Raw genomic sequence first — 26,512 nt, forward strand, 5'->3', positions numbered from 1 at the left:
GCCAAAAATAAGACAAAAATGTATTCAGTGAAGTCCCTCAAGGATACAGAATGTTCAGTCCAGGTCAGTCTCTACCTCTCCTGCCATCTTCTCTCCATCCACATTAGACTCTTACAGGACTTTGAGGTCTAATTTTTCTTTTTATTCATCTTTGTGCCACAAGCATCTAATACAGGGCATATTCAGGGCATATACCTATTTAGGTATAAAATAAATGAGGAAGAACTAGATAATGAATATTGCTCCTCACAACAGTACCCTAAAAATTGTAAGAAAATGTTCAGCTAAGAAGGCAAGCTAATAGTTTATAGCAACAAGATCAAAACCAGAAAGAACTAATTGGTTAACTAGAAAGGTTCATTATTCAAAATTCTCTGAAATCCCTAGCATTAGGGTTAACACAGGTTACTTTGCATATCATTGTAGAAGTGAAGAGCATTATGAACTCTTGAGCCAGATTACCTGAGTACCAATCCTGGCTTTGTCACTTGTTATCTGGATGAACTTGGCAAGTTATTTACTCGTTCTGTACTTCAGTTTCTTCACCTGTAAAACTGTCATAACAACATACTACCATCCTCATAATGTTATGAGGATTAAAAGAGATAATATTTATAAATTGCCTAAAATTGTATTTGGCACAGTAAATACTCTGTATTGATAAATACATAGATAATACCAGCACCTCCCAATCTGAGTCTTGAATAATTCTGTTCCGACAAGATGCTCTATGTAATTATATGTTGAATAAATTTTGAGAATGTTGCATTTTGTGGAGGTCACATTACAGATTTGTAAATGGAAAGCTTTAAAAAATTTTATGAGGGTGGTCCAAAATAGTGGTATAGTAAGACTCTGAACTCACCTCCTCCCACAGACACACCAAATCTACAGCTACATATGTTATAATTCCTCCTGAAAAAGAACTGAGAAGTAGCTGAATAGTGCCCTCCACAAGGGAAAAAAGGGCCACAATGAGAGGGGTAGGAGAGTCAAAGACATGGTCTTGCCCTTTATCTGATATGTCATTATTATTGCTTCTGTGCATGGCAATTACTATACTTCTTTTTTTTGTTTTGTTTTGTTTTGTTTTACTTTTTTTTTAAAAAATTTTGTTTATTTATTATAGTCACAGAGAGAGAGAGAGAGAGAGAGAGAGAGAGAGAGGCAGAGACATAGGCAGAGGGAGAAGCAGGCTCCATGCACCGGGAGCCTGACGTGGGATTCGATCCCGGGTCTCCAAGATCGCGCCCTGGGCCAAAGGCAGGCGATAAACCGCTGCGCCACCCAGGGATCCCAAAAAATATTTTATTTATTTATTCATAGAGAGACAGAGAGAGAGAGAGAGAGAGAGAGAGAGGGAGAGGCAGAGACACAGGCAGAGGGAGAAGCAGGCTCCATGCAGGGAGCTCGATGTGGGACTTGATCCCGGGTCTCCAGGATCACACCCCGGGCTGCAGGCAGCGCTAAACCGCTGCGCCACCGGAGCTGCCCTGTTTTTATTTCTAATAGCTGAGTTATATATAAACATGCTCTTGTCATGTTGTTTTTTTTTTAATTTTTTTAAAAAATATTTTGTTTATTTATTCATGAGAGACACAGAGAGAGAAGCAGAGACACAGACAGATGGAGAAGCAGGCTCCATGCAGGGAGACTGACGTGGGACTCGATTCAATTCAACTTCACCTCTTCATAGGGGAGTGACAAGTTTCTAGAAGGTTTTATGAGACTAGAGAGATTACTGCAGTTATTTTTGGAAAATATAGTCTTCTACAGATACATCAACTCCTTAGCTTGGAATCCCCTTTCTTTCGTTGTTCTCTATGAAGCCCAGCACATCCTCAGTGTTCTGCTTAGACATCACTCGCTTTTACTGTGTCACGTGTATGACTCATATATTTGTCTATTATTTCTCTTTATCCAATACACTTGTTGATATCTAACTTGTCATTATACTATGAGCTCCTTAAGAGCCAGTACTGCAAACACTACTAGCTCACTGTCAATCATCATATAGGTGACAAAGGTTTGATGGTGCTGAAGCAACCTTTCACTCCCATAGATGTTACTCCCAACCCACAGTTGAGTTCGGCCCATAGAGCCAGCTCAGTAAGGCCCCTGATCTCAGGCCACTGATTTACAGCTTTGCTACTCAAAGTGTGGTCCACAGACCAGCAGCAGCAGAGCCTCACCTGGAAACTTGTTAGAAATGCAGACCATCACACCTTATCTGAGACCTACTAAATCTACATTGTAACAAAATCCTAGTGACTTGTTTGCATATGAAAGTTCCGAGAAGCATTGTTTTAAAGAACAGCTCTGGTCCACTTGTGAATAAGTCAATGCAGCCAAGTGAGTGTGTCCATCTGGACCCCATGCCTCTGCTTCTAGGCTATGCTTCTAGTAAACAGAACTGTGGAATTATCTGCCCAAATGGCTCTTTCTGAAAGGGCACTGTATTTCTGTCATGTACCTCCCCTCTCCCTCCTGCCTGTAAAGCCCCTCATGGTATAAGGTAGACCCCGGGAGGCAGGCTGTGGCTGGGACTTCCCATTTGTACCTTTTGCCTTGGGCCCCAATAATAGTTAGAAGTAAGCTAGCAAGGATAATCATTTTTCCAGCCTTGCTGGTGGGATTTTGATAGGGATTACATTGAATTTATAGTTCAATATGAGGAGAGTGGCCATCTTGACAATACTTAGCCTCCCAGTCCAGGATCATGACATGTCTTTCCATTTACTTAGGTCTTCTTCAATTTTTTTCAATGATGTTTCCTAGTTTTCAGCATGCAAGTCTTATATTTCTTCCATTAAATTTATTCCTAAGTATTTTATTCTCTTTGTTGTTTTTGTGAGGGAATCATTCTTTTAATTTCTGATTTTTTATTGTTAGTATATATATATATCTATATATATATATATAGATATATATATATATGGTTAACATATATGTATATTGTTTTTGTAAGCTCGCTAAAGTTCTTTATTACTTCTGGAAATTTTTTTGTGGATTCCTTTGGATTTCCATATAGGATCATGTCGTCTGTGATTAAAGGCAGTTTTACTTCCTTTTTTTCCCTTCTAGTTGCCCTTAATTTAAAAAGAATTTTTTTTTTATTGCACTAGCTGTAGAATCTCCAGTGTGAAGTTGAATAAAATTGGTGAAAGCAGACATCTTTGCCTTGTTCCTAATCTTAGAAGGAAAGCATTCAATATTTCAGGCATTAAGTATGATGTTAGCTGTGGGTTTTTTATAGATGCCCTTTATCAGGTTGAGGAAGTTATCTTCTATTCTTAGTTTGAGAGTTTTTATTATCAATAAATGTTGGATTTTTTCAAACGCTTTTTCTGTGTCTATTGAAATGATCATGTGTTTTTTCTGCATCTTTTGAGATGATCCTGTGGTTTTTGTCTTTTATTCTATTAATCGACTACATTTTCATTTTTTCTTTTTCGTTTATGTACTTTCAGGAATTTTTAGGGCTTCCTGAAGTTCAAAGCCAAAAGTTGTTAAGTTTCACTTCTTCCATTTGTCTTGGAGGCAACTAATTTTCTTCCTTGAAATAAAATAATCTGTTTGTCAAGTGTTACTCCTACTGGGATGAGTCTAGTTTCTCTTCCTTCTTTTGGGTTTTAAGTCATCTCAGGATTTTGTTGAAATACTCTAAAATGAATTAGTCTTCCAAGGAGCAAATGGGTATAAATTTATATAAAATTTAAACCTACTCAGGTAAAACCTACCCTCTCGGTCATTGCTTTTGCAAATCACTTGAGAGCCAGAGGAAAATAAGTCTCCAGATACTGCTTATCTAGAAAAAGTTGTAGAAACAGAATTGAGGACTGGAGGAGAGAGATGATGTATAGACAAAGATTCTGCAAAGAATCTTGTTTGAGTGAGCACTTAAATTAACAAAACCCTACCCTTTACCACTATGTCTGATACCTACCATCAAAATCGGTCTTTGGAAAAAAAAAAATCAGTCTTTGAGTCCAGTATCAGAAGTATTGTGTGTGTGATAAGATAAATAACCTATTTTAAATGGGCAAAAGAGAGATGCCCGGGTGGCTCAGTGGTTGAGCATCTGCTTTCTGCTCAGGGCATGATCCCAGGGTCAAGGATGGAGTCCTGTGTCAGGCTCCTTGTGGGGAGCCTGCTTCTCTCTCTCTGCTTGTGTCTCTGCCTCTCAATCTCTCTCTGTCTCTCATGAATAAATAAATAAAATCTTTAAAAAAATGGGCAAAAGATTTTAATAGGAAGTTTAGAAAAAAACCTGTATGAGTGGGACTAAAAAACATGTGAAAAGGTGCTCATCATCATTAGTCATCAGAGAAATGCAAACTAAAATCACAATGAGATATCACTACACACCTTAACAGATGGCTAAAAGTGAAAAGGTTGACAATACCAAGTGTACATGAAGATGTGGGAAAAACTGGAACTCTGTTGTTTTCAATATGCTGGTAGCAATGTAGAATAATATGGTCACTTTATTTTTATTTTATTTTATTGTATTTTAATTCCAGTATAGTTAACACACTGTTATATTAGTTTCAGGTGTATAATATAGTGATTCAATAACTTATACCATCACTGTTGACAACTGATTGGCAGTTTTTATAAAGCCAAATGTAAACTTACCATATGACACATATATTCTGCTCCAAAGTATTTACTCAAGAGAAATCACAATCTATGTCCAAGAAAGAATTGTATACAATGGTATTAGCAGCTTTGCTCATAATAATTCTAACATGGAAATAACCCAAACGTCCATCCACATGAGAATGGATTAAAAAAAAAGGTATATCCATCCATACAACAACATGAATGGACCTCAGAAGCATTTTGCTGACAGAGAAAAAGTCAGACACAAAAAGTACCCACTGTATGATTCTATCTATATGAACCTTGAGCAGGTAAAACTCATCTCCAATGATGCAAAGCAGATCAGTGGGTGCCTGGGGCTGGGAGGTCAGGTGTAGGATGAGATTAACTGCAAAGGGGCAGGAGAATATCTTAGGGTGAGGGGTAGTGTTATATAATGTGAGCATGGAGATATTTGCACAGGTGTATATTGATTATTAAAACCCTTTCCACTGTGCACTTAAGATAGCTGACTTTTATTCTACTTCAGAAAAAGTTGATCTAAAAAGAAAAACTATATACATAGTGAAGAATATTGAAATAGAAACTTTTCTTGAAGATTGATTTATTGTTTATTTCATTCATTTAGAAGACAGAACAATTTTTTTAAAAGATTTTATTTATTTATTCATGAGAGATACACAGAGAGAGGAGGAGACATAGGCAGAGGGCTCCCTGTTAGGAGCCTAATGCGGAACTTGATTCCAAGACCCCATCATGACCTGAGCCAAAGGCAGACGCTCAACCACTGAGCCACCCAGGTGCCCAAAGCAGAACAGTTTTTATGGGAAGAAGATATGGTTCCTGAGACACACTGTTCCAGAAGGAAGTTTGAGTGACCTGCTACTTTGGTGAAATCCTTCAGGTGACTGATGGCTGCAAGGAAAGGGATCCTGGGGAGTAGGGGATGGATAGGAATGGAGGGAGGCTAGAATAGACTTCCTGCTGCATAACTGTCTAGATGCTTTCTGGTACAAAGCCATTCACTCTTTGTTACATTTCTACTAGAATTATTTTGTCTTTAGTTTTTCAATTTGTTGAATGTCACTCTCCTAAAAGGAGTGACAAAGAATTTCAGGAGAAAATAGAACAGTTGAGTGGGATAGGGTGAGGGACTGGAAACATTCAGACAAAGACTGCTTAATTATGTTGTAAATAATTTACTGCTGAGAAAGAAGAATGACAAAGCCCTTAAAGAAGCAAGGAAGAGTGGGCTGGGGTGTTCCAGAGGCCAGGGAAGCTTGTGTACTCCTTTGACTTAATCTTGCATTATTTTTCTTCTTTACTGCTGTCAGACAGCTCTTGGAAGGTCTGTATGCTCATTTATTTAATTTAGCATTTAAGTCCCATGTAACAAGCTGTACCCATGATTTTCAAACATAAATGTGTACAAGACTCTTGTGGGGAAATGCAGGTTCCTGAGCCCCATCCCTGAGACTCTGCTTCAGTTCCTTCAGGATCTTCATTTTATCCTATATGGTTTGGGTACATTGTCTTTACAGACATTTGAGAAAAACTGACCAGGAAGGTTATAGGTGAGAATAAGTAAGCATAATTTGATGATCATATTTTCTTTTCCAGAGAAAAGAAACACAGAAGTGATCAAAAGAAATCTTACATTAAGAAAAGCATCAGAGGCATCCAGGTGGCCTAGTCCATTAAGCATCTGCCTTTGGCTTGGGTCATGATCTCAGGTCCTGGGATGGAGCCTTCCATTGGGCTCCCTGCTCAGCAGGAAGTCTGTGTCTCCCGCTCCCTCTGCCCTTCCCCATCTCGTGCTCTCTCTCTCACACGTAAATAAATACAATCTTAGGGGTGCCTGGGTGGCTCAGTGGTTGAGCGTCTGCCTTCAGTTCAGGGCCTCATCAATTCCCAATTCTGAGAATTGAGTCCCGCATCAGGCTCCCTGTGAGGAGCCTGCTTCTCCTTCTGTCTCTGTCTCTGCCTCTGTCTGTGTCTCTCATCAGTAAATAAATAAAATCTTAAAAAAAAGAAAACATCTGTATTTATTTCAGTGAGGGGTGTGTATGTGTATGTGTGTGCTTACACACTTGTGCACACAGTAGGAGAGAGCTAAGATATTAAGTAGGAGGTTTAGAGCCTTCTGATATAGGGAACATATGCTTTGCTACTTATCACCCTGACCCGGATCTGGTTTTAAAGACTCTACTAGTCTATGCCTCAAATCCTTTTTTCCCAAAGCCCATCAAATCGGTAGCAAATGTGAAACATTTGCTGGCCTGTCCACCTAATCCATCATAGTACAATACAAAAAGATACGAAGAGACTGAGGTGGATAAAGGAAATCAATACCCGTTTCCTGTTCTTTACCTTGAGATCCTTTGTCTGGTTTCACTATGTCTTCAACAGAATAAGAAACATAGCTTGAATTCCCAATCAAAATCAGATAAAATGCAGGCGATAAGACATTGTGTCTCTCCTTTCTGAAGATAAGAAATTTGGGTTATAACAGAGCCAAATTGCCTAAACTCACTGCAGTTTTTTAGTGATTAGAAGTTTTTTGTGATTCATAGGAACTTATATATTTAACCATAAGGTATTTAGAAACAAGGCAAATATTCTAACAATAGAATGTTGAGCAAGTTGAACAAATATTTTAATTCTCCACAAATTATAAATAATTCTGTATACCTTCCAAGTTAGATTGTAATCTTTCTTTTCTTTTTTTTTTAATTTTTTAATATTTTATTTATTTATTCATGACAGAAAGAGAGAGAGAGAGAGAGGCAGAGACACAGGCAGAGGGAGAAGTAGGCTCCACGCAGGGAGCCCAAGGTGGGACTCGATCCTGGGTCTCCAGGATCACGCCCTGGGCCAAAGGCGGTGCTAAACCGCTAAGCCACCCAGGCTGCCCTCTTTCTTTTCTTTTTCAAGATTTTATTTATTTATTCATGAAAGACACTCAGGAAGAGAGGCAGAGACACAGGCCAGGGGAGAAGCAGGCTCCATGCAAGAAGCCAGATGTGGGACTCTATCCCCGTACCCTGGGATTATGCCCTGAGCCAAAGTCAGATGCTCAACCACTAAGCCCCCCACATGTCCCATAATCTTTCTTTTAAAATTCCTGAGTACTGGGACACCTGGGTGGCTCAGTGGTTGAGCATCTGCCTTTGGCTCAGGGTGTGATCCTGGGATCCTGGGATCCAGTTCCACATCGGGCTCCCTGCATGGAGCCTGCTTCTCCCTCGGCCTGTGTCTTGGCCTCTCTTTCTGTGTGTCTTTCATGAATAAATAAATAAAATATTTTTTTAAAAATCCCTGAATACTATTACACTGTACATACATAAGCAAATATAAATATATCCATGATTTCCACACTTTATGGAGCAATATAAACAAAAAATATAATAGTTCATTATATTTTCTAGCCTGATGGCCCCATAGAGCAGTCTTTGCAAAAGTTTTCTAAATTGTCTATGAGTTTTTTTTTAAAAACCATGTTTTTAACACATACATATATATATATATATATATATATATATGTCATTTGGACACTTAGAAAATTATGTGCTTATTACATACATACTACATGGTTTTCATTTATGAGTGAAAGATTTTTCAAGTATGAGATCAGCTGCTTCTTGATAGCATACCTAAGGCATTTCTTCAAAATGGTCATGTAGTAAAAGAGAATAAACCTTATTCCTTAGCCTTTGCATAGAAATGTGTTTAGTATAATACTTGTAGATGAGATCAATAAAGTTATAGGAGACTCTAAGAAAAAGATGGAGAAAAAAAGCCTATTTACAACAGGTTAATAAAGCTCATGTGCTTGCCTAATAGCCACATTTCCCACCTACACATGAGCATCAACATTCAAGTATGGTTAATGTGGGCTACCTTTCATTTTGTTTATTATTATACAGCTAGGGTTATGCCTTCAAATTGTCCCCCATAAAAGAGGGAGTTGCTTAATATCCAAGTACTTATGGTGTTTCTCCTCTTGTGGGGCTCTCTTGATTTTTAAGTTTTGAAATACAACAGAGTACTACTTGGGAATGAGGTATTAGCCTGAAATGACCCTCTTTAACATAAGCCTTAGATGTTGATAGAAGTCCCTGGTGAAATAGGTTTCAAGTTTTAAAAGGAGGCAAAGAAATGTAATACAGCTATAATTATTATTATAGGGAATGTGATCTCATAAATACTTGTATAAGATATCATTGCAAAAAGCTCTTAAAATTACTTTTAAAACAAGTCAGAAAATTATTTAGTTCACAGGCTGAACTAGAAGGAAACTTTCCTTCTAGTTATATGTGATTTAGGATAAATTCTCTAATAGCATCGTATACGGATTTAAAAGTGCTCTAATTCAAAAACCTACTTGGACGTTAAGATGATGTATTGTAATAAGCTGTTGGATGAATCCGAGATTAGTTCTGGTCATAACAATGATGCTGTATTTTGTTAATTTCCATTAGGATTGCCCTGCTCTAACAATTATTGCTTGTCCCTGGGTGAAATATAAGTGTATGTGTTCCTTTGTAAGCATTTGCTTATAAGAGAATGTGTTATGCTAAAAAAAAAGGAGTGATTAACAAATTTGATCATCTTCTCTTCTACTTTGGAGCAAAGTGGAACAATTGGGCTTAGCTGCTGCCCATGTAATACCACACGCGGAGTTAAGAAAGACTGATGAGCCCAGGTTTTGGGCTGAGACTTTTCCATCCATAGCCTCTCCAATCCCTTTGCCATGTTCATGTACACAAGGTTACCTGCATGCTTTCATTCCCAGCTTCTGTGTCTTTGTTGAAGGGTTGCCCCAAGTGTCTAGATTCTAATTTCCCTACACATGGAGGGTTGGCAGTACCTAGGAATTTAAGTTCTCCCAAATACAGTCCTTAGCCAATGGTTAATAGATGCAGGGGTATAATATACTCCTCCCTGGCCGCCTAATGGGAATAACTGAGGAAGTACCTATACTGTTGCCAGAGCTTCCCTGTAGCATCAATCCAGTGACCAGCTGTAGGATTTTGCTTGATAACCTTACTGGCCTCCTTTCTTCCCTAGTTTTCACCATTGATTTGTTCTGGGAATGTTTCCTAATCAATCACTTTAACATGAATCCTAATCTCAAGGTCTGTTTCTAGGGAACTCTTCCTAAGAGAGGTGGTTCATTGTGGATGCTTGCAAGTGCCTTGCCGGGGTCACAGAGGTCGGCCCACACACCTGAATGAAATGGATACTACCCCTGCAGCAGGAAATGAGATGGGCTTCCTTCTTTATAGTTGATTCTGGCCAGATCTCTCCTTCGGGACCTAGGCATTCATTTCCCCAGCTTCTGGGAACATTGGCAGCTCACATTCTTCTCTGTGAATTGTCATTAGCCAAAGGGCAGCCCCCATGGCATGGCTGTTCAATGTGGAGTTCAAGGCCAGGTCTGCTTGTCTCCATTTGGGACAACTTTAAAGTGCTATCCCAACTCTAGAACTTCCATGGCATCAACTGAAAACTGTTGTTATTCCTTGTAACCCAATTCCTTCTGCCCAGCCCTGCTTTTTTATTCCCCAAGGTATTCTGAAGGACATTCTTCCATAAAACTCTTGCCAATAAATCTCTCTCTCAGAGTTTGTCTCCTGAGGAAACTGACCCAAGCTATATTCTTCAACCTTGAGAGAGAGGGGTGGGTGACCAAACTGACAGTTGAGAGGTCTGAAAACAAAGGCTTAGAGAAGTAGTTTGCTGGAGGCTGCATAGTTTGTAAGGATTAACAGAATCTGACTCAAACCACCTGGGTTTGAATCTGGATACCTTTCTATTTGCACATAAAACATCTAAAATGTGTGGCTAAATTTTCTTTTTGGAGGTTTTTATTTTCATTACTTATTTTAATAGTATATTAAAATATTTTATTTACTAGTTTTTGTTTTCTTCTAATGAGAATAACTACTAACTACATATGCTTCAGGATGATGGGCCATGTTAAACTTCTCTCTACCAAGTACACTTATTTGTACTCTAAGATTAAAAAGGGAGTTTTCTGGCACTCAGTACTCAGAAAAACATCCAGGGCAATACTGTGTGCTCTAAGGATATTTCTATATGTTGGAAGGAAGTTTCCATCATGTGCTAATGATAACATTTCCTTTTGGAGCATATGCCCAAAAGAATAGCAGCTTAATGGGAGAACTTTGATTAACTGCCCAGACAAGTTTCTGTCAACTACTATTAATAACAAAAGATATATATGGATCTGAACACTGTGCGCACACACACATATGTACACACTCACACATACTGGATCCTCCCTTTCCTTCACCATCTTATGTTGGGGTCTGTCAACCTGTGAGCAAATAGGACTATAAAAAGTGTTCATTAAATTATTTATTGTGCCTAGCTGGGCTATGGCTGCAGAAAATGAATAGGATTATGCCTGGTGTTTTGCCAGATATGGCCTAGTATTAATAAAAAGAGAGACATAATCTCATCTGCTGTGAAGCTTTAGAAGAAAAATAAATTCTGAAGAAAATATTCTTGATAACATTGGAAATTAAGTCTATAATAGTTTATTGATATTTATTAAATACATTTCATTAGCACTGTTGAGATGGGAAAGCAAGGAGTAAAAGGGAAAAATGAAATGTGGGAATACAGGTTGGCTGGTAAGAATGACAGAGTGAGCCTGATAAACAGGATATGTCTGCGGTTGATTGGTATCCTCAATTTCACTGTTTTTTTCTGACCTGTCATGGATATTTCTCTCTTGAGTTTATGAACAAGGAGATAATCATGATGTTCTGCTGCTGCTGTCCAGTAGAATTTTCCTACATCTTCCATGCCCAATATGATAGTCAGTAGCCATGTGGGGTTATCTAATACTTGAAATGTAAGTGCAACTGCAGAGCTGAATGGTAATTTTCTTTAATTAAAAGTTAAATTTAAATCGCTGTATGTGGCCAGTGGCTAGTGCATTGGATGGTGCAACCTACAATTATGTAATAAGGTGAAAATTTTAGTTCTTAACATTTATCATTAGGATTCCTTTTAGGTATAAAAATGACTTTCCTTAGGATGACTGGTGCTAAGCCCATTTGGGATATATATTCCACTTTATATGTATTAGCTTATTTAATTCCCAGTTTAACTCAATGAGATAGTAATTATTATTATTCCCATTTTAGAGGCAATGAATCTGAGGTTAAAAGAGATTAAGTTACTTGCCAAGAGTCACATAATAAGTATAGATCCAAAGATGTGTCTGTCAGTGGATACAGCAGATGCTGCAGCATCATGGCAGAAGGACGAATTGCTTGGCATGAATTAAGGGATGATGAGATGAGTGAGAAAAATGGAGAGAGTCTGAGACTGAGACTCTATGGGGTGAAAAGCTCATGAGGCTGTGGGGAGGGGACTTGGGTTATGTTATAAACATGGTAACCACTAGCCACATATGCTTATTTAAATTTAAAGACATTAAAATTAAATAAGTCTAAAATTCAATTTCTCAGTTATACTGGCCACATTTCAAGAGTTCAAAAGCCACATGTGCCTAATAATGACTGTAGATATGGTGCAGAAGTAGGGCATTTCCATTATCATAGAAAGTTCTATTGGACAGGACTGAGTCATAGGACAGTTCAGGATGACTGTATCTATTGACCAGGGAGGTGGTTTTCACTGATGTAAAGTAAATCTCTCTTTCATCTTCCCCCCAAATTACCAGCAAAGCCCATTAATTTCATGAATGGCCTATAGGAGTAAATATAAATTGAAGAAAGGGTTATATTTCTTGCCTAGGTCAATATGACATGGTATATGGGATGAGCTTCAAAAGCAAGAGGCTGAAGTCTCAGGTGGTCACATAAGTTGTAAAAGGTGTTCTTAGGGTAGGATTGGAGCTTAAACTCCCATAAACTGTGGAATTAGGGGAGTGATGGTGGTTCAAACTAATTTTCACTAAGATTTGTGGATACTGTGACCCTCTCTCCTCCAGCTGGCAGTATTCATATGACCATTCTTATAATGTGAAAGAGGGAATTATGTTCTACTCTTATTCTTGATCTCATAATCTTTAAAACATTTGTCAAGTTTTCTTGAAAGCTGCAATTTGTAGTAAGTTTGTATTTATCCATCCTGCTACTGATTTTAAGTCACCACACAGGAGACATTCCTGGCTCTAATTAATAATAATGGTTAGCAATCTAAGTACAAAACACTGTTTTAAGCATTTTATACATATTAAACTCATTTGTTCCTCAGAGTAACTCAAGGAAATAGTGTTCTCCTCATTTTAAAGGCAATGAATCCAAGGCACAAGAGACTAGGTAACTTGTCATGAGTCCCATAGTGAGAGAGGCAGGATTTGAATGAATTTTTCCTCAGAGGCCAACACAATGTCTTTCTTGGGTTTCAATAGGCAGGTAACCAGTGTCTTATGGTTTGTTGGCCTGGCTCCTGAATCTTGCCCTTGTGTGTTGCCTTCATGGATACCTCGCTGCAAGAAGAGTCAGCTCTGCAAGTGAATTGAATACATTAATTCACATGCCCATCATTTCTGGGAGTATGGAATTGAAACACTGAAGAACATCAGGGACACCCTGAACACTTTGTAATTGTGAAGGAGCCAACCTCTACCCTTTGGGTGGAAAATAAAAGTTTCCCTGCCCAACTGTGCAGCTCTCTGAAGGAACTAGCTGCCAAGCTATTGAGAATTTCTGGATGTTCACTGAATACCTAGTTGTCATAATTTCACCAGCCATATTACAGGAGAACAAGCAGTAGAGATATAAGCAATCTATAATTAATTGCATATTATACTCCTGTAGAATGGTCGTGATGGGATGGACTTTAGGTATCATCTGGTCCAGACGTTTTCAATGGCTGGGTTGTAGACAAGGAAGACTTTTAAATATGTGGAAGCCAGGTCCTACCCCTGGGGACTCTGATTCCATAGATCTGTGGGTAGGATCTGGACATCTGTACTTTAAGAAGATGTCCACTAAACAGAAATTCATTGGTCACATTTGGAAGATGTTAGAGAAATAACTAATTAATTTAAAATCTGCCAAATTAAGGGGAAAGCATGCACTCATCCTTCTTTTCACTTACCAATGCTAACAGGAAACTTGAATAGCTATTTAGGGAAAATTTCTCATTACAGAAGATTGCAGCTAGTATGTAAAAAAAGAGGTAAAATATCATCATTCTTAAATCCTAATGAATCAATGGATCAAGGCAATGATCATCAATAGCTGTAAATAACACAAAATGGTCATCCTGATGAAGGTACACAACACCACGTATAAAGTGTTCTCACCAAAAACTTAAAATAGAATCTCATCAAGTCTCTATATCTCACTTTCAATTTATAAGAGATATAGAGGACAGAGGAACATGCTAAACAACCCTACCAGTATTCAGTAATCAAAATCCAGACTATGACAACATCTATAGGTCAAATAATCCTGTTTCATCCTCAAATACATTGAAAGGGGGAAAAAGATGAGGGGGAAATCCCTGGAAAACGGATCTTGATAAAGCTCTTGACTTGATCCTACACTTAAAATTATATATTGTTAATTTTGTTAGGTGTGATAATTACGTTGTAGGTACTTTTAGAGTTACTGTAATGTTTATGGATGAAATAAATATTTATGAATAAAATAAGAAGATTTACTTTAAATTATGTCAGAGAAGGGAGGTAGGTAAAGGATTATATGAAACAAGAATAGTCCTAAGTTGACAACAGTTGAAGCTAGGTGATGGACAGTAAGCAGTCATCATACCATTTTTGCAAGTTATGTATATGATTGAAATTGCCAATCAGAAAAAGTTGATAATAAAACTGTGTCCCAAAATGCAAAGGCTGTGGCTTACAGAAAACTACAACTCTCAGGCTGAATCCAGTCTGCTGCCTGTTTTTGTTAATACAATTTTATTAGAATACAATAAACTGTACCTATTTATTTGCCTGCCTGTTGTCTACAATGACAGAGTTGAGCAGTTGCTGCAGAGACTATGTGGTCCATAAAGCCTAAAATATTTGCTATCTGGCCCTTTACAGAAAATGTTTGCCAACTCCTAACTTAGAAGAAGTTACAAACTGAGAAAAGAATTAACTACTAATTTTTTGTTTGGTTATTGTTATACATACCATTTCTCATGTGTATGTTTCTAATTTTTTTCAGCTTTTTAAATAATGTTAGAAGGAATATTAGAATTCAAATATCATCATTTTGTAACTCCTGATGAGTCACCAGTTGTAGGCAATGGTTATCAATAGGAGTAGGTCTAGGCATTGGTCATCAAAGAGTAATACATAATAATATTGATGTAATAATGTGCAATACTATGAATGATGAATGGTTTAAGCTATTGTTCTAAAATATATATATAAGCCTAGGTGATTCCAATGACTGTACCAAGTTGAGAACATTAACCTCCTTTCTCTTTATTATTCATATGTGAAAAGTTAAGTCACAGAACAGATACCAAAAGGGAGTACCCACCCAGAGACCCAGACATGTTTCATCATGTGAGTTCTTCCTGCCCTCTCACGGTGTACTAGAGTGTTTAAAACAAAACAAAATGGTATATGAATCCTAGCAAGATATGCTTTGTATCAGTTTTCTCTATCTCAATTCTGGTAGTTCCTATAAACCATATCGGTCAGTAAAATATTGTGTCCTGTAGCACCATTACCTGCCAAGTGGAGAGAGAAAGGAAGATAGTTATGTAATACCTGCCCCTATAGTGATGGCCCATATATTATCTGTCTAATCTTCTAAAGAATTGGGTGGTGCAGAGGGTGGAGTATTATAATATTCCAATACTAGCTTCTCTGAAGGACTAATATATTGCTGATTTAGTAGTGGTCAAAGTTGAGAAGTGGGAAAGGAATGGTTGGGAAAAACTCTAAGGAAACTTGGGCTCTCACAAGGCTAAAGGAAGTAATGCTGGAGTAGCAGAAAAGCTTGAAGCTGAAAGACTTGGTTCAAGTCCTGGCTTTTTTCTTATGACAAGGTGACTTAGAAAAAGCCCCTTAACCTTTATGAATTGCAGTTGCCTCTGATGTAGCAGGCTAACTTCACAAGGTTGTTGTGAAGATTAAATGGAGTAATGTATCTGAAAGAATTTTGTAAACTCTATAACACTAGGTAAATAGAAGTTCTCATTACTTAGGCTCATTCATTTTGCCAATGAACTAAAGCCATCTTTGGTGGTTGCCAAGTTCAGGAACGTTAAAAGAAGCATTTGGCTTTCTGGCAGATGGGTGATTTACACTGAATCTAAGCTGTTGCATGCTGTCTTTTTAGACTAAATAGCTTACTTTCCATTTATTCTCTTGTCTCTAGGAAGGGAGCTGGATGTGTCATGGAGAAGAAGCATAGAATGAAAAGAGATGCAGGAGTTGAGGCAGCCATACACTTCTTTTAGAAGCAGTATCCCTCTATAATTTGGCAGAGAGAAGGTAAAATGAATACAAAGTAATGTGTGATAGAAAACAGAACTGAAAAAAAAAAGAAAAAAGAAAACAGAACTGAGGGGATGCCTGGGTGGCTAAGCGGTTGAGTGTCTGCCTTGAGCTCAGAGTGTGATCCTGGAGTCCTGGGATCGAGTCCCACATCGGGCTCCCTGCATGGAGCCTGCTTCTCCCTCTGCCTGTGTCTCTGCCTCTCTCTCTCTCTGTCTCTCATGAATGAATAAAAAAAAAAAAAAAAAAAGCAAACAGAACTGAGAAGGAAGGAGTGAGGAACACAGAGATGGTAGATGTACTTTCAGATACACATGGTTTGCAGTCACCTATAGCATGACATTCCAAAACTAAATGCAGTTTCCTGGTTTTATGTGTAACTCTGGCATCTTCCCAGCCTATTTACTTCCTTTGGTTCTAAACAGTATCTGACAAAGTGTAATGCACATAGCAAGAACTCAGTAAATATTTGTGGAGTGAATATTTCCGTTAAGGCTGAAAATTGAGAGTTGGCTACACATATTCCTTTCCTTTCGTAACAGGACTTTGATAGCTTAGAGAAGGGCTGAGCCATTCAAACAACATTGAGAATTCAGTTCAGGTTTGACGTGGTTAATTATCATCCTGTTTTCTCTGGCTTGGCCAGATATCATAACTACTTTCAAAGGTTCTGTACAGCTAGGATACAGCTAGAAGCCACTGACAGTCTTGGAAACTACTATTATCTAAACATTTTGCAGAGATGTATTTTTTATTCTCTGTTAGCAACTGAATTCTTGCTTTTGTATTTAGTCTAATTGCCACTCAGAGCAGAATATTTTTAATTGGTGCATCCTTTCTACCTTGCCCACTTCTAAATATATGAATAAACATGTTTGCTGCTTAAAAAAAAAAGAGTAAGAGTTTCTTGAGAAGGTCATCATTGCACTAAGATTCTTCGATATCTTAGATATTGAATAATATTATAGGTATTAAATGATATAGCTATTAAATAAATGTGTATATTTTATACACAATACTGACTGGATCATGAGGATATAATGTACAACATGGTGACTATAGTTAATAATTCTGTATTCCATATTTGAAAGTTGCTAAGAGGGTAGATATAAAAATTCTCATTGCAAGTAACATCTTACAGCTATGGTGATGGATGTTAACTAGACTTATTGTGATGATTTCCCATAAATATGAATATTGAATCATTATTTGTATACCTGAAACTATTATAATGTTATATGCCAGTTATACCTCAATAAGAAAATAATTTGACAAGGTTGAATATTCATATTGAATTACAGTATGAATATGCAAAAAAAAATACTGAGCATTTGGGATAGCATTTGTTTCTGACGTTTAATGCAGGTGACCCAGACAGTACTGGCTCTTTTTGAGAAATTTATTGCTTAGGACTTGCCTTAAGTCAGTTTGGTTAGAATCAGAGCCTGGGATGGGGATTCTTGCTTGAATGATTTATTGGGGAAGTGTTCCCAGGAGAACAGGAGCACGGAAGCAGGAGAGAGTAAGGAAGGGAGCTAAGCACGGATGTGGTATCAGCTGGAGACTGGCTTCAGCCTGACCCCGTGGGGTGCTGACAGTATCACTACATGGCTCCTTTTCAAAGGTAAAAGGAGTTTGAAAGCTCAGTGAATTTTGTAGTCATTTTACTTGACTAATGAAAAATCATATGAAGGAGAAAAGATCCTGGAAGCTCAGGTAACAGCATTTCCTGTCCCTAAAAGAATTTCTGTTCTTCATGCATTTTCTTTGGTTAAATTAATCCAGAAATAATGTTTTTAACCTCTCATGCTTTACCTTTTTTTTTTTTTTAACAAAGAAATTGATGAATGTGGAAGAATTGACTAAAGATTATTGCTTGAAATACTATTCTGGAAAGAAATTGTAGAAATTAATAGCACTTATGATGTGTACATAGATAGATATGGCAATTTTGAATTTGTTAATTCAATCTTTTAGTTCATATTTAAAAAATAAGACTTTCAAATTTAAAAATAATCCTTGGTTTAATTGTTATGTAAAGGACGACAAGTAGCAGCTCACAAGATGCATATAGAGAAAATTTTTGCCAACATCAGTAAGACAAATAGTATTAAGTGTCTAATTAGGAAATTCTACCACCCTGAGTAGACTAAGTGTTACATGAAACTTCTTACTTGAATACAGTTGGTGACGATTATTTCAGTATGTGTGTGGAAGGAGAGATGTTAGCGAGAATGAGATAGGATTGTAAGAACGATGGTGAAGATTTGGTAGATTTTTCTAAAGCTAAATACAGAGTATGTATATATACATATTCTATATATATTCTCTCTATATATATTTTACATATATATAGTAAATGTATAGCTAAACAGAGAATATATATATTCTATGGGAATATATATTTCCCCATAGAATGTCATTTCATATCCATTTCACTGTTAGCACCAAAATGGAAATAGCATTTGCTACCTAAATTGGGTTAAGAGAGAAATAGATTAAAATTCATACAACATTTTGCATATGATAATGTGATGAAATTTGTCAAAATTACTCATTGTCTCTTCCCTTCTTACTCCTTTCTACTTTGTAAAAATGGGTCAATAATTTATACTATCTCAGGGCACCTGGGTGGCTTAGTGGTTGAACATCTGCTTTTGCCTCACGTTGTGATTCCGGAGTCCTGGGATCGAGTTCCGCATCAGGCTTCCCCTTTGCCTATGTCTCTGCCTCTCTCTGTGTGTCTTTCATGAGTAAATAAATAAAACCTTAAAAAATATACTGTCTCTAAAGGTGTTATTTATTGCTTTTTAAAGACTTCTCATTCTTTCACTGATTATTTTTATTCTATAATTCCTTTTTATAATTAAATTTATTTAAGTAAAGTACCCCCAAAGTAGAGGTCCAACTCAACCTGAGATCAAGAGTCATATGTTCTACCAACTGAGCCAGTCAGGTGCCCCCTATGATTCTTTTTTGATACATGTGCACAAAAAGGTATGAGAGAATTATAATAAACAAGCAAACAAAAGATCATGAAGTATGTGTACTATAATCTAAAATACTGTGTACTCATAGAAAAAGACATATGGGCCTATATCTGGACCCAGATACTTTCCCTGTGAGCACTACAAAAACAACCACAAGGATGGGGAAGAAGGAAATTGGGAGACTTTGAAGGTCAGTTGGCTGTATAAAATGTGTATAAAATGTGTATAAATGTGTATAAGTCCCAGCATAAAAGTAATTTAGTAAAGGTCAGAAAGATGTTGGGGTTTTTTATGAGTTATCAGAATGATGTGAGACAACATTGGGGAATTAGCAAAGTGCCAGAATTGAAAGGGAGTGTCAATAGGAAAGCTAGAAGCCTAGGGCCTGAAGGAGACTCAGGTAGGAAAGAGTTCAGAAACTTCGAAGGGGACAGAGTTTGAGCCAGGTTCAGGATAAACCCCTGTTGCCACTGCACAACATCCTATAATTTACAACCTAACCTTAATCCTTGTTGCTGTTTTTTTTTTTTTTTAAGATTTTATTTATTTATTCGTGAGAGACACACAGAGAAAAGCAGAGACATAGGTAGAGGGAGGAGCAGGCTCCCCGCCCAGACCCCGATGGGGGACTCCATCCCAGGAACCCTGGATCACAACCTAAGTCTAAGCAGATGCTCAACCACTGAGCCACCCAGGTGCCCCGAGGGACAGAGAGAGAGAGAGGGAGAGAGAGAGAGAGAGAGAGAATCTTTAGCAGGCTCCATACTCAGCACAGAGTCCTGCATGGGGTTTCATCTCACAACCCTGAGATCATGACCTGTGCCAAAATCAAGAGTCAGATACTTAACCGACTAAGCCACCCATGTGCTGCCTTGTTGCTTGCATGATAAATAACAATCCTTTCCCAGAACTGGAGTCTTGACCCGGTTTAGTGCCCTGGGCCCTCACTAAGACCAGTCCTTCCAGAAGGCTTCCTTTGCATGTCACATAGGCCCGCTCAGGGCTGGCCTTTCTCTCTGGTCCTGACTTCATCGAGAGATCCTTTGTATCCCTCCCTTACTCTTCACTGCTACTGCCTGGGAAAGTCATCAGAATTTTTTGTTCTGAGACTAAAAAAAGGGCACTGTCATGCAATGTTGCCTCCTTGAGGACATCCAAGGGTTTCTGAAGACCTAAAGATTGGTGGCAGGACCTTGAAGGGGCACAGTGAAGAGAAGGCAGTCTCAGTACCAGTGGGCCTCCAGACCCTAACACGACTGATGTAGGGGCGGGTCTTCCCAGCAGACAGTGGACCCCAAAAGTGGTTTCCAGGTGTGAGTACATTCCCAGGGTAGTGTAAGAGATGATTCCCTGGGAGGTGGGCAAAAAATGTCAGAGTTCCTGGGTTTTTTTCCCCTTATCTAACATTAAGCCTTAGTAATATTGAATATGCATGTGGACATTGGTACCTTTTATGATTGTGAGATGGTGCATATTATGGTCTTTGAGGCATCTTAAGGCAAAGATGGGCGCTCCACTATGTGTGGTGTGTGGTGTGCAGTGGGTGGGGTTGACCTTGGCATCTTCACTTACTTGAATGTTACTAAGTGCTGTGATTGATGTGTTCTGGGCTACTTGTGCCGTATTAATTGTGTTTATAAATATTTCTATCTACTCAAACTAACCCTTGCAAAATGAACAAGAGGGTTAAGCAGATTCCTACAAAGAGACTGAAGACTAAACTAAATGTAAGTATAAGCAAACAACAAGAAAGCAACAGAGCTGGTGTCACTTTTATTCCTAGATAGACTCATCAGTCACTGAAGAGGTAAAAATGATGTTGGTCCCACTAGATCTGACAAAGTTAGCCAGAGTAAATTGTCGTTAGCACAATGACTTTATGATGTAGATCTACATTGATTTTCATAATGATGGTCCTTACCTTTTGTGAATATGGAGCACTAAGATATCAGTGTATGTGTTTTTTTTTTTTAATTTTTATTTATTTACTTATGATAGTCACAGAGAGAGAGAGAGGCAGAGACACAGGCAGAGGGAGAAGCAGGCTCCATGCACCGGGAGCCTGATATGGGATTCGATCCCGGGTCTCCAGGATCGCGCCCTGGGCCAAAGGCAGGTGCCAAACCGCTGCGCCACCCAGGGATCCCTCAGTGTATGTGTTTTTAAGCACAGGATGAACTTGGTAGAACAAAGGAGGAACAGGACAATAAGGAGTTGGCTTTATTTTTCTCTAAACATCATTCTTAATCATGATTGTCTTAGTCCATTCAGGCTATTATAACAAAATACCATAATGAGTGGCTTATAAAAAACCAGAAATTTCTTTTTCACAGTCTGGAGGCTGGGAAATCTGAGATCATGGTGCCTGCATGTTTGCATTGGCTCCTAAGGGCCCTCTTCCTGGTTCATAGCTGGCATCTTCCCATCAGGTGAAAGGGTCTAGGGGAGCTCTCTGCGGTTTCTTTAATAAGAGCATTAACTCCGTTCATGAGAGCTCCAGCCTCGTGATCTAATCACCTCACATAGACCCCACCTCCTAATAATTCACATTGGATATTAAAATTTTAACATATGAATTTTGAGGTGGCCACATTCAAAACATAGCAATGATATCCCCCACCCCACCCCATTGTTGAACAAGTTATTGGATTAATATTATTTTAGTCACTTGCAGCTATGTAAAAAGCCTCATGTAGGTAAATATAAGCCATCTTCAGGTGTTAGAGGATTCAACTCAGCCTAACACTGAAACAGCACTCTCACACCCAGGGGACTTACAGTGTCAGAGGTGTCTCAACCTTTCTCAGGTAGATGAAGAGAAGCAAGAGCCTTTTGTCACTGGTGCCACTATTGTTCTATCTTGATTAACACTGTCTGGCTCTTCCATGGGACATTTGTGTGTTGTTTGGAATGTCCTCCTGTGGGAAGTGATGTGGGTGATACATTCTACTACCGACTCCTGGGTCCAGCCCCTTCAGCTCTTACCTTCGGCAGTCTACCCTACAGACTCTAACTCCTCACCCTTGTCCTCATGGGTTGTTTTCTTGGGCAGGCCCCATCAAGACAGTTTGGACATGCATCTATGTGCCCATGGGAACCACCTACATTCTCGCCACCCAAAAGAGAGCATTCAGGTCTGCTCTCCTCTTGCCTTTGATGGCTGAAGGCTCTACCTACCCTCCTGCTCTCTGTTGTCACTAGCTGGTAAATAGATCCCAATCTTCATGTTCACCCTTGCCTTCATTCAATCAGTCCCCAAGTTATTCTGATTTTACCTCTTAAATATTTCTCAAATGGATTTTTTCCCTCTCTTTTCTTACTGCCATTTTTTGAGTTCGATCTTTCATCTATTTTTCTTTCTAACTTATCTTGTCCTCTTGAAACCTACCCTCCATGTAACTGCTGGAATGATTATCAAAAATGAAAATTGAATCCCATCACTATTCTGCATAATGAACATTGATGTTTCTCCTTGGGCATTGCCTACAGGATCAGTCCCAAGTTTAACTTGGCCTAAAAGCTTCTCCATGATCTGATTCCTGGTCACCATAAACACATGCCAAGGTACATCCTGGCTGCCTTGATTTTTACTATCCTTCCATTGGAAATGTTTTCTAGCCATCATGCTGTCCTCCCCACAGCTAACTCATTGGTTAAGACTCAGCTCATTTTAGTCTCCTCCAGGGGCCTTCCCCTGAGACCTCACCTCCACCTACACTCCCATTGGCCCTGAGCTGGGTTAGGAGCCCCTCCTCATCCCTCTTTAGGCTCTTTTTGTCACTGTTGGTTCTATTACTGCACTTACAGTGTATGTTCCAGTATGTATGTGTCCATTAGACTGAGCATCTGGGAGGAAGAACAGGGTCTTTTTGATTTGACTTTCCTTGTGCTGGCACATGATAGGCACTAAAATATTTGCTGAAGGAATAAGTGAAGAAATGGAAGAATAAAATAAGGCTTTAAGATAACAGAGGGCAGGAGATGAGGTTGGAAAAGATGATTTGACTCCTTCTTTCCCCTTTATTGTTTCTGCTGCAATTCTGAGTCACCACCAAGTGGGCTTTCTCAACAGCAGTGGGGAAGCCATCTGTGCTCCCACCACCTGTCTGCATGTCTTTTTTTCCCACTTAAGAAAATACATGGCCAGAGTAGAGATGGTCATTCCTTTGACTTGTAGCACAAAGATTTCTTGCCTAAGAGGATCGTGACAGTTTGCCTGGTTTTAGGAAACAAAACAAACAATGGAACTGGTGCCTGTGGGTTTTCTCATTGGATTCCAGACGTGTGGTGGGTGTGAGTAATCATAGAGAGGTATTTCTGAAATGCTTCTAGGTTTCCAAGGTTGTCTGATAGTCCCAATTCTTACAAAGCATTTTCAGACTTTTCATGACTGCAGTTGCCAATGGGAAGGTAGACTAGGAATAGGCAGGATGATAGGCAGCCATGAGAATCTGGGACCAGGATGGCTGGAAGACCTAGAAACAGTATTCAAGAAGCTGCCATTTGATGAGGCTCCTAAATAGCAGGGTTGGGGAGGTAGAGAAAGGCAGGAACATGGTGGGCCCTATGGCACATTTTGCCTCTGTCTGTATTTACCTAGTGTCTAGCACTGAATCTGGGAAATAGCAGACATCTGCTAAGGGAGAAGGTGACACAGGACTTAGCAATGTCTAGGATTATTTCAAAAAAACAAATAAACTTGTCCTAAACCATGGCAGCCACTGAAAATAACTTAGTCTTGCAAAAGTATGGACTTTCTAAATTAAGAGAAATGGTTTTGGCCTTCAGTTCTTGCATATGCCTAAGATCATTGTTATATAAGCAGTAAGATCTTTCCTGTAAAACTCTGAAGAAACACCAATATGCTTTTGCAGCCTGCTCAGTATCCATCTCCCCTTTTTCTGATAAAAGAGCCCCACCTTTTCTTTTGGGGAATTATCCTTCTCTGTAGTTAATCCATGTGAGATCTGTCCTCTTGTTTTCAGAAATGGACATGTCTAAGACCCGAGACTAGGCAATAAAAGGATAGCAACTCCTGGCCACAGTGATGTGTCTAGGGGAGAGGACAAAAGTCAGGCCTTGAAGATACAGGCTTGGCTCTTATCTTGGAATGATTGTCAAAAAAAGCTGGCTTTCTTTCTTTTCTTTCTTTTTTCCTTTCTTTCTTCATTAGAGAGAGGAAATCTTAAGCATTTTGGACTAAGCATGGAGCCTGACATGGGGCTTGATCTCATAATCCTGAGTTCATCACCTGAGCCAAAATCAAGAGTTGGATGCTTAACCGACTAAGCCACCCAGGTGCCCCAAAGAGGTTGCTATGAGAAAATGTAAGCCTAGAAATGCTGGAAGCTGTGTTTGGGAAAAGCCTACCTGGAAATTATGCCAAGTCAGAGGAAAGCAGAGCATAATGATGGAGAAAATCAGATTCCTGATAACATTGTATGTATGCCTAGATCAAGCCAGACCTGTAACCAAGTTAACCCTGGATTTGTTATATTCCAAAAGTCAATAAATTTCTTTTGTTTAATTAAGTCAGTTTTAATGGATTTTCTGTTATTGTCTATCCCCAAATTTCTCACATTCTAAGACCCTGGAATTCTGCTAGGAGTGGATGGAGTCTTACCTACTGCTGTCTAGGAGATACTTCTTGTATATGCCCTCTGGTTCACACAGGAACATGATAGAGGCTCACACTATGGAAAATGACAGGAGTTATTAGGACAGAAGCTCATCCCACTTACTCTTTTTCTTAGGTAGATACGTAAGGTAAAGAAATATTGACTTGAGACATGATATGTATTTTTAAGGTTACTATGACATTTTGAATACTTTCAAAAGAGAAAATAATTTTCCACTTTTCCCTCACCCTCCATTTCTTCTTCTTCTTTTTCTTCTTCTTCTTTTTAAAGATTTTATTTATTTATTCATGAGAGACAGAGAGAGAGAGAGAGAGGCTGAGACATAGGCAGAGGGAGAAGCAGGCTTCCTGCAGGGTGCCTGATGTGGGACTTGATCCCAGGACCCAGGATCATGACTTGAACCAAAGGCAGATGTTCAACCACTGAGCCACCCAGGGGCCCCTCTATTTTTTTTTTCTAAGGACAGTGATAAGAAAAGCTCTTCTACTTTGAATCTTGAGTTTTCTGTTTGTCCTTGCTTCCTATCCCTCTTTCCCACAGCCCTCCTGCCAGTCTCCCAATGTGGTGCCTGGGACAGCCTTGCCACAGGGCCCATACCAATGCCAATAGCTCCAATTCAGAAATAGTTCTGACATCATTGTTCTAACTTTACCTTCTCTCTCTCTCTTTTTTTTTTCCTCTCTCTTTCTTATTTGCATTGGACTCAGTTCTGTATTTATTCCACAAATATTTATTGGCACCTACTATATGATAAGCACAGTTTTGGGCATTTCAGATATATCAGTGAACAAAACTATTCTCACAGAGCTTGCATATTATAGTGTGTGCATGTGTGTGTAGACAATGAATAATAAATATTACAAGCAGGTAAATTATATAGTCATAAAAGGGTCCTGAGGAAAAAAGATGAAAAAGCAGAAAAAAAGAGAGTAAGGGGTTCAGGTTTCCTGGGAGTGAGAATGGTTGCAGCATTCCATAGATCATACTGAGAAGGTAAAATGTGAGTAGAGACCTGGAGGGAGGGAGTTAGCTGTTAGATTTGGGGGAGAAGCTTCCAAGGAAAGAGAAAAGCCCATACCAAGTCCCTCTGCAACAGTGTGCCTGGCAGTGTTCATGGAATGGCCAAGGTCTCTGTTGCTAGGGTGGAGACAGAAGAAGTGAGAGTGGTAGGAGGTAAGGCAAGGTGAGCAGTGGAAGGGGAAGGTAATGGGATCAGTATCATGGGGGACTTGGGCTTTTACTCTGAATAAGATGAGGACTTATTGGAGGGTTTCAATAGAAAGGGACATGATCTGACTGATTTTAAAGCAATTACTCTGGCTACAGAGTTGAAAATGAGCTTCAGAGGAGCAAGAGTGGAGCACTGAGTATGTAATCAATGCCAGGGATGATGGTCGGGGCAGGAGAGGTGTTGAGAGTGGCTGGGTTTGTTCTAAAGACCAAGCCATGAGTACTTGCTGACAGATCTGATGGGGGAGCTTGTGAGAAGAACAGAGGAAAGTATTCGCCTTGAGCCTTTGCAAGGATAGAATTATCATCAGCTGGGAAGGGGAAACTGAACCCCTTCAGTTTTGTGGGGATAGTAACAGTTCAATGCAGGACAACTGAGGAGGAAATTAGAGATGCTGGGTAGGCAGCTGAGTACTGGGTTTCAGGAGGTAGGTCTGGCACAGAAAGATAAACTCGGGAATTTTTACCATTGAGATGATACTTAGAACCTCATTGTGAACTGTAGGTCCTTCATGTTTAGCCTCCCATTACCTGCCTGATCTGACTTGCAGTGAGAGTTGAGAGCATGACACATT

General features: G+C 39.0%; 1 long non-coding RNA gene across 1 annotated transcript in view; it reads right to left on the minus strand.

Annotated features, from left to right (window-relative positions):
- Positions 1 to 11,165: 11,165 nt before the first annotated feature.
- Positions 11,166 to 26,512, minus strand: part of LOC144286917 (uncharacterized) — an 81,339-nt gene continuing 65,992 nt past the window's right edge. Inside the window, exons 2-3 of the long non-coding RNA XR_013354864.1 lie at positions 24,692 to 24,761; positions 11,166 to 13,117 (exon numbers count right to left, since the gene is read on the minus strand). This is a non-coding gene — a long non-coding RNA (uncharacterized LOC144286917). The remainder of the gene's footprint in view (positions 13,118 to 24,691; positions 24,762 to 26,512) is intronic.

This window comes from Canis aureus, chromosome 16 (genome assembly GCF_053574225.1).
Source record: "Canis aureus isolate CA01 chromosome 16, VMU_Caureus_v.1.0, whole genome shotgun sequence".
NCBI lineage: Eukaryota > Metazoa > Chordata > Mammalia > Carnivora > Canidae > Canis > Canis aureus.